This window comes from Protopterus annectens, chromosome 10.part0 (genome assembly GCF_019279795.1).
Source record: "Protopterus annectens isolate FY-2018-M chromosome 10.part0, PAN1.0, whole genome shotgun sequence".
Taxonomy (NCBI): Eukaryota; Metazoa; Chordata; order Ceratodontiformes; family Protopteridae; genus Protopterus; species Protopterus annectens.
In genome coordinates, this window is record NC_056744.1 from 795,309,110 (window position 1) to 795,316,776 (window position 7,667).

Sequence of the window (7,667 nt, forward strand, 5' to 3'; positions counted from 1 at the left end):
AATGTTTGAACAAGCCAAGAAACCAGAAGTGTGCATTCTGGTGTGAACACTGGGTTGCAGGAGAAGCAGCAGGTACAATAGATTACTCTACTGAACAGAAGGCTACATGGATTACTCTGAACAAGTTGCATGCAAGCTAATTTATGTGGAAGTGGATTACTACTTTGCAGGAGAAAGCTGTGTGGATTTAGGTATGAGAATGGGTTGCAGGAGAAAGCTATTAGGTACAAGAACAGTTGCTTACTCAAGCTGTATAGAATGGGTTGCAGGAGAAAGCTAAGCGGATTGATTACTCAAGCTGTAGGAAGGGTGTGTGTGTGTGTGTGTGTGTGTGTGTGTGTGTGTGTGTGTGTGTGTGTGTGTGTGTGTGATGCCCCAGTTGGTTTACACTGGTGGCTAGAGAGAACTCAGGATACCTGCTGGTGGGCTTGAACCCTGTACCTTGTGTGCAGGTAACAAGATCCTGAATTCCCTCCCCACCACCATTTGTGAAATGTTTGCAGATTTTTGCCTCATATTTTGTTCTGTTCTGTTTCTTGTAAAATCTGTGGTTTTCGTGTTTTTAATTCTTTAAATAGTTGATTGTGCAGTAGTAGCATTGTTGCCTCACAGCTAGAGGTTCTCTGGTTTGTTTCTTGGCTGGGGTGCCTTCTGTGTGGAGTCTGCATGTCATTTCTGTGGGTTTGCTCTGGTGCCCTCCGATGTTACAAAGACATGTGTCTGCCGTTTTTCTCCCTGGTTCTCTGCTGAAAATTGGCTTTTGTTCCAAGTCAGACTTTTCTGGTTAACAAATGTTAAATAAGTAAAACTGACAGGCATTTGAAATTCAGACTTTATATTCTTCAGAAAGCACATAGTAACACAAAACCTTTTATTCTACCAAATTTCTAAGTTTATAAGATGAATATTTGAAGTTTGTGCCTATTGTTTGGGACTGTATTCCCCCATTATTGGCTTCATACAGGTTTTTTGTGCTAAGGTTGAGAGCTATGGTGAGAACTGAATTCACTGAGTCTTTTTGAGGGCTGTATTCCCCCATTACTGGCATTATCCAGGTGTTTTGTATTAAGAGGTTGACAGCTATGGTCAGAACAGAATTCACTAAATGGTAGCCATTTAAGTTTCAGTCTTCCTCTCTTTCGTAAAACAGCTGATTTGGCATAGTGGTATGTTGCTCTGACTGTTTTGCACAGGGTCCTGGATTCAAGACTTGGTAGTGAAATGCATGGTGGTAACACAGCATTTTATTCTAGCAACTTTCCAAGATTATACAAGCAGTGTTTAAAATGTGTCCCTGGTTTTTCAGCTTTTGTTCCTCCCCAATACATTTTGTCTTTTTCCAGATTTCTAGTGCTGCAAAGTTAAGAGATACAGCTGAGTGTCAAATAAATTTTACAAGGAGCTGAGAGCTGCAGGGGAAGAGAAGTTTAGTGCTGCTTATGCTAAGACTACTTGTATTGTTAATAACACAGCAGGTAAGAGACTTGCTTTTGATGCAGAAGGCTGTGGGTTCTACTCCCACAGTATGTTGATATTGTACTGTGTTGTAAATGGGGTGGATGCTGCTGTCTTGAGAATGTCCTCTTTGGCGAAGATACCTAGTAACTATGAACCCGTCTATTATTTGCCATCCATTCCCTTTTGCAATATTACTAGTTTATCATTTTTTAATGTAATATAGGCAATGTATTCCTCAAGGGCAACAGGCACTTTATTTGTAGATGAAACAATGAAATATAAAGTTGTTTGCTAGCAGCAACCTCTTCATTAGTTACAGATCTTTTTAATGTTGAATTATTTAGATGACTTTTTCTTCTGCAGAGATTGCATGTATTTACTGATACTGGTGGACAGTAGAAGTATGAATAGACTTTTATGATGGAAATGTTCTCAGTTGGGCAGTTTTGTCATTTTTGGTGCATGCATTTTGTTTCATGGTTTAGTGGAAAAATGTTCAAAACAATAAGTTTAAAACACCCTCTAACAACTGCACTGTATTATACAAGGAATATAATTTAATGCAATCAGGAAGGTGCATCACAGAACACATGTATGTTTTGTGTGCAAGGGGCCTATCATTTGAAAATAGCCCAGAGTTAATCTTTATCTGCCACTAGCCAAATGTATTTTCTTTGAATGTGGGTTTCAATGCTGTTTCAATGAATGTGAGTTTCAAGGGCAGAGAAGTTTTAATGCTAAGTCTGTTTTTATTGTGCAACTGCATTGCTTTGTTTAGCAGATGTCTTAGTGTTTGTGCTGTAAAATGCAAAATAAAACTTTCAAATGAAGTCCAAATCATTGTAGAAGTAAAGCAGTATGTGCATTAGTGTTTATGGTAAATGGGATGAAATAGCCAAGTAATGGTTCATTGAAATGGCTGCAGGGGGGAGGCTCCATTTGACCATGATTTTGTGAGGGGGAAGGGTGGCAAACCCAAAGACAGCCCTGGCTGAACTATACCTCTCACCTCTCCAGATTTTCATAGAATGAATAGATTTTTGCTTCTTATTTTTGGTTTGTACCTCATAAAATTTGTGGTTTTCTGGCAAATCATTTAGGAATTAAGTCACTTAATGACAGACACTGAGTTTCAGAATTCATAACCTTCAGAAAAATGCATGCTAAAGCAAGACCTGCTATTCTATCAACTGTCTCAGTTTATACAAGAGCAATTTTTAGTACTGTTTGTACGTTCCCCCAATATATTTGGCCTTGTCCAGATTTTCTGCATTAACAGGTTGACAGGTACATGAAAATAAATTGCTTTATAGAATTAAGCATATCCAAACCTCTCAACTGTCCCCAATTTTGGCTCAAAATGTTGCTCTTCCCCTAATAATCCCTCCACAAAATGGCAATTTTGGAAGAAAACATGGAGGGTTTACAATTAATAAATAACTGTAATAATCAGAGTTTTAGATTACTTTTATTTCAGAAATGCATGTAGGTTCTTTTATCTTGTCAGCTGCTCAAGTTAGCAGTACTAATATTTAAAAAAGCGTCCCTTCTTTTATAGGTTCCCAGCTGTATTGTGTGGCTATTTTATATTTTTGCATCACATTTTTAGTCCATTTTTCATAAAATTGTGTTTTTTGGCAAATTAGTGGCAAATCATTAAATACTGAAGTTAGAAAATAATGGCAGACGTTTGCGTTTCAGATTTCATACCCTTCAGAAAATTCATACTAATGCAAGACCTACTATTCTATTATCTTTCTAAGTTTATAAGAGAAGTATTTAAAAATTGTCCTTATTTTTGGGCCTTTGTCACACTTCTATGTATGGCTTTGTCCAGATTTCTTGCTCTGAGGTTGAGAGGTATGACAAATGTGTCAGGGCCATCACAGTCAGCCAGAGACATTTCAAATTGTGACATACTTGTTGCGCCCCACTCCCCCATGTAGTGACTCTGGATGTGTCCAAGCAAGGCAAAGAGCAGTTTTGCAGTGTAAATGTGCAGAGTATCCCCCCATCCAAGGTAGACACAAGTACTACAGTGGCTTTTCATCTGTCCTTGATTTTGCAGGATGTTCTGGTTTCTGTCATATTTTTATACAGTTGATTTATACTTACTATTATTCAGAAAGTGCCTGTTGTTCTGTGTTTAAGTAGCAATGTTTTAATGACCATCAGGTAAGTTTGTCTGAGATTGTAAGATGCAAGTAAGCTTTAATAAGCATGGTGTTAAAAATTGCCAACATTGAAAGGCTTTCTGTTGTTGCCATGCACAGAATACTTACATAACTAGATAACGTATAAACCTTGGGTATTGAAATGCATATGACAGTATTTGTAATTAAGGACAGGATTACATTATTTTAAGAAGCTCATTACATTTGTTGGAGACTTGCAGTCATCTTTTCAGGCTTTACCTGTAAACTAAACAGAATGCCAGTCTATCATGTGTGGTCCATAAGCTGTGCAGTAATCCTTTAAGCAATGTATCTTGAGCTTGTTTCCTGTTTGCTTTCCATTTTTTACTTTGATCATGTTTTCCCCATGAAACAAGTAGATAGTTGTTATCAGGCAGCAGGTCTTTTTTGGATAAGAAACATTTTTACAAGTGGGGGTATCACAGAGATTGCTACTTTCAGCATGTTACATGGTACATTAAAAAGGGTGAATATAAATTATAATTAGAACTGCAGTGCAAGGAGATGTGGTTTGAGTTGAGTGCTGCTTGTTTTTCTTATACTTGATTTTGACTGGCCTTCCAGTAATGTATTTAGAAAATAATTTATTTTTTCATGCCTCACAACCTTTTTGTTTCCATCTAGATATTAAGTAAGCTGTCATGCAGCCAATGCATTGAAATATTTTTTTCTTCTACACTTCATTTTGCCTTGATTGGACTCTCATAATGATGGTTTTGCACCCAGGGCAGCGTATTTAATTAAAGTTACAGTTTTTGTGGTTTTGAACATAGCTCCTCCCTTTTCTAGTTGGCCACGCCCTTCCCATTGACCCCCACCCATTCAGCTGTCTCCTGCAGCTCCCCCCTTTTGATTTGAAGTCACCAACTGCCACTGGGTTTTACATGGCCTCACTGTTGTCATCCAGTGTTCAACCTCGGTATGTCCGGATATTGTAAGCATGGCTCCTATATGTTAGGGGCTACTACGTTCACTCCATAATGTCACACACTGGAGTGTCATATATAACCAATGCTCAGTACATGCCAGATCTGCTGCTCAATCAACTTATCATGTGGACAACAGTAATATATGGATACACTCCCTGGTGTTGTCTAGTAATTCCCCAATGCATCTGTAGTGCTGCATACATGGGTAGTCATTCACCTTTATGCTGATTGCAATATTAAGGGTATACCTGGTGTCTACTTTCCCTCCCAATGCATGTTCCATGCTACAGACCTTATTATACTATCAGCTGTCCTGTGATTATATATCAGACAAGTATTCCTGGTGTCTCATGTGTCAGTCCATGTCCATGTACTGCACAATCCCAAAGGGAAGTACTGCCGTATGAACAGCCCCACAATCACACATATGCATACATGGACACCCACACAAAAACGCACATGCACACACACATCCTACATACATCAACACCCCTCCACTCCACCAGATTGCACTTACAGATGAAATATACCCCCCCCCCACACACACACACACACCTACAGGTGAGATTGCACAAAGATAGTACACACAGTCCTCCCATTACCCTTCTGTCAACATGCATAACATATGGTACTCAACAGCATGCAGTGCAGCTATAGTTAATCCATGCTAGCAACAGTATACATGTGTGTGATGCATGGGCTGTGTTAGTAGGTGATGCCCCTTCCCTTGGAAAACACTGCACCCATGTACACAGTATTGCTGTGCACCTGTTCTGCACCCTGCCATGTACTGTGCACCACACCTCACAGGTGTACAAACCATTTTCAAATGTGTATTATTGTGTCAGTTATGTCTGCTCTAATGGTCACAGCCCCTATGTGTTTGAGCGACACATACCTGGGATGATATGTGGACAGATGTCATTTGTGAATGACTGCTGTCTGGTTTAGATATCTCAACATCAGCTGTGCATGTATGACCAATACGATACTATAACACTGACAACTGTCAGACCTTACCATGGATATGGGGAGTGTACACATCCTTATTGATATGACGCACTCTTCCTTGATATGCAATGGGACAACATCACCGCATATATTAACATTACATGAGCCTGATATGTGACGTATGTCCTGTACATTCACCTGCAGTGTCTAAGAAATGTGTTAGGTGTGCAGATGCTGACCATGATGCATACACTCCATGGGTGCATATGTGTGCACGCCCTTATCTGCATTTGCCAATATATGGTCAGTCTGCTCTACACATGTCCCCCAACTCTGCATGATTGCAAGGTCTACTCATGTGCACATCCCTTGGTGTTCACACAATGCCACCACTATTGCTGTGGAGTTAGGGTTACATCTGCCACAGATGCTGACCCAGACAGTGTGCAGATACAGCCTTTGTTAGCATCCTTAGGATCCCTGTTGCAATGCACTGGTGTGTCATGATGACACACCCTCCCCACCTTCAGCCATTTGCAGATACTTGACAAGTATGGGCTACACATGTGTGTCAGTTTTCATTGTTCCAAACACTGCACACCACATGTAACAGCCTGGTCCCAGCTAATAATGTGGACCACAGTATTCTGTTATGCCATAGTGTAGATCTGTAACAGTTGCCATTGTAATACTGGTAAATACACTGCTGTAGCACTGTATAAGGGTGATGTTTCACACATGTCCCTACTGTAGGCCATGTGTCCCACCATTATGTTCATCCCTGTGGAGACATTGCACAATGACAGGATGTTAGTTAACTTGCAGGTGTCTGACAGACCCTTCAGATACCCCATCGTGTTCACCACTATGATGCAGTGCATTTAACAGCAACAATATTTGAACATGTATGGCATGCATTATGGTTAGGTGTGTTAGATGTGTGCATGGAATATACCATAGCCATTACGTGCCCGGTGTATTGGCAAGCATGAACATAAACCATAGTCACCAGCTACAGGCTGCTGTCTTGGTGGTAGTCCCTGAGGGATCTACATAAGAGGCCTCCTCATCTACTGGACCAGCACTACCTTCAGGTGGAACCACCTCAGGGGATGGTGTCCTCCCCCAGGGGCACACATAGACATGATCCTGTCACCTGAGGTCAAGTCCATGGTCTGTTCCATAGGGGGCTCCACAGAAACTTGTGAGATGTGCTATGGTGCCTTGAGGCCCCCAGTACGCAATCACAGGGTCCACATTCTCCTCCTGCTCAGCCTCCAGGTAAGGCACCTTCAGGGCCTTGGAACTGCTGACTAGCAATGTGTGGGAGCCTTGTTCCCATTGTTTCCATATGGGGGCTCATGGGGCTTCCACATCACAGACCACACACACACACACACACACACACACACACACACACACACACACACACACACACACACAGACACACACACACCATCCAGGGTGTCTACCCATCACATGTGTCATATACCACCCCTGTAGGCTGTCCTCTATATCTACCAACCCGAACCACCTCCACAGATATACCTGCTATCCTTCCCCATATTCCCATTCCATACTTCATAGACAAGGGCAATGTGGTCCCAACAAGGGGTTCACATGTGACATAACTGTCCATGTTGCACACACTTACAGCTGTATATATCTGTGTGTATTGCTATGTGTGATGTTCCCTCACACATAGCATGCAGCACTGTGGTGGTAATATAGGGGACATGTATTTACATACATGTTTGAGTGTGTGTGTGTTTTTATATAAGCAGACATACGCATATATATATATGTATATATATATATATATGTATATATATATATATATATATATATATATATATATATTTTATGATGTATATATGTGTTTATATACATATATATATATATATATATATATATATATATATATATATATATAAAGATGCCACGGTGGTATGGCAGTAGCATTGTTACCTCACAGCAAGAGGTTCTCCCGTTCAATTCTCGGCTTGGCTTGGGAGTGCCTTCTTTGTGGAGTCCATATGTCCTCCCGGCGGTTGGGTAGCGTTTGAAAGACATGCGTGCGTAAATGGCCATGCCTTCGTTGAAGGTTGAGCATCGAGCTGGCACCTCGGCGTTT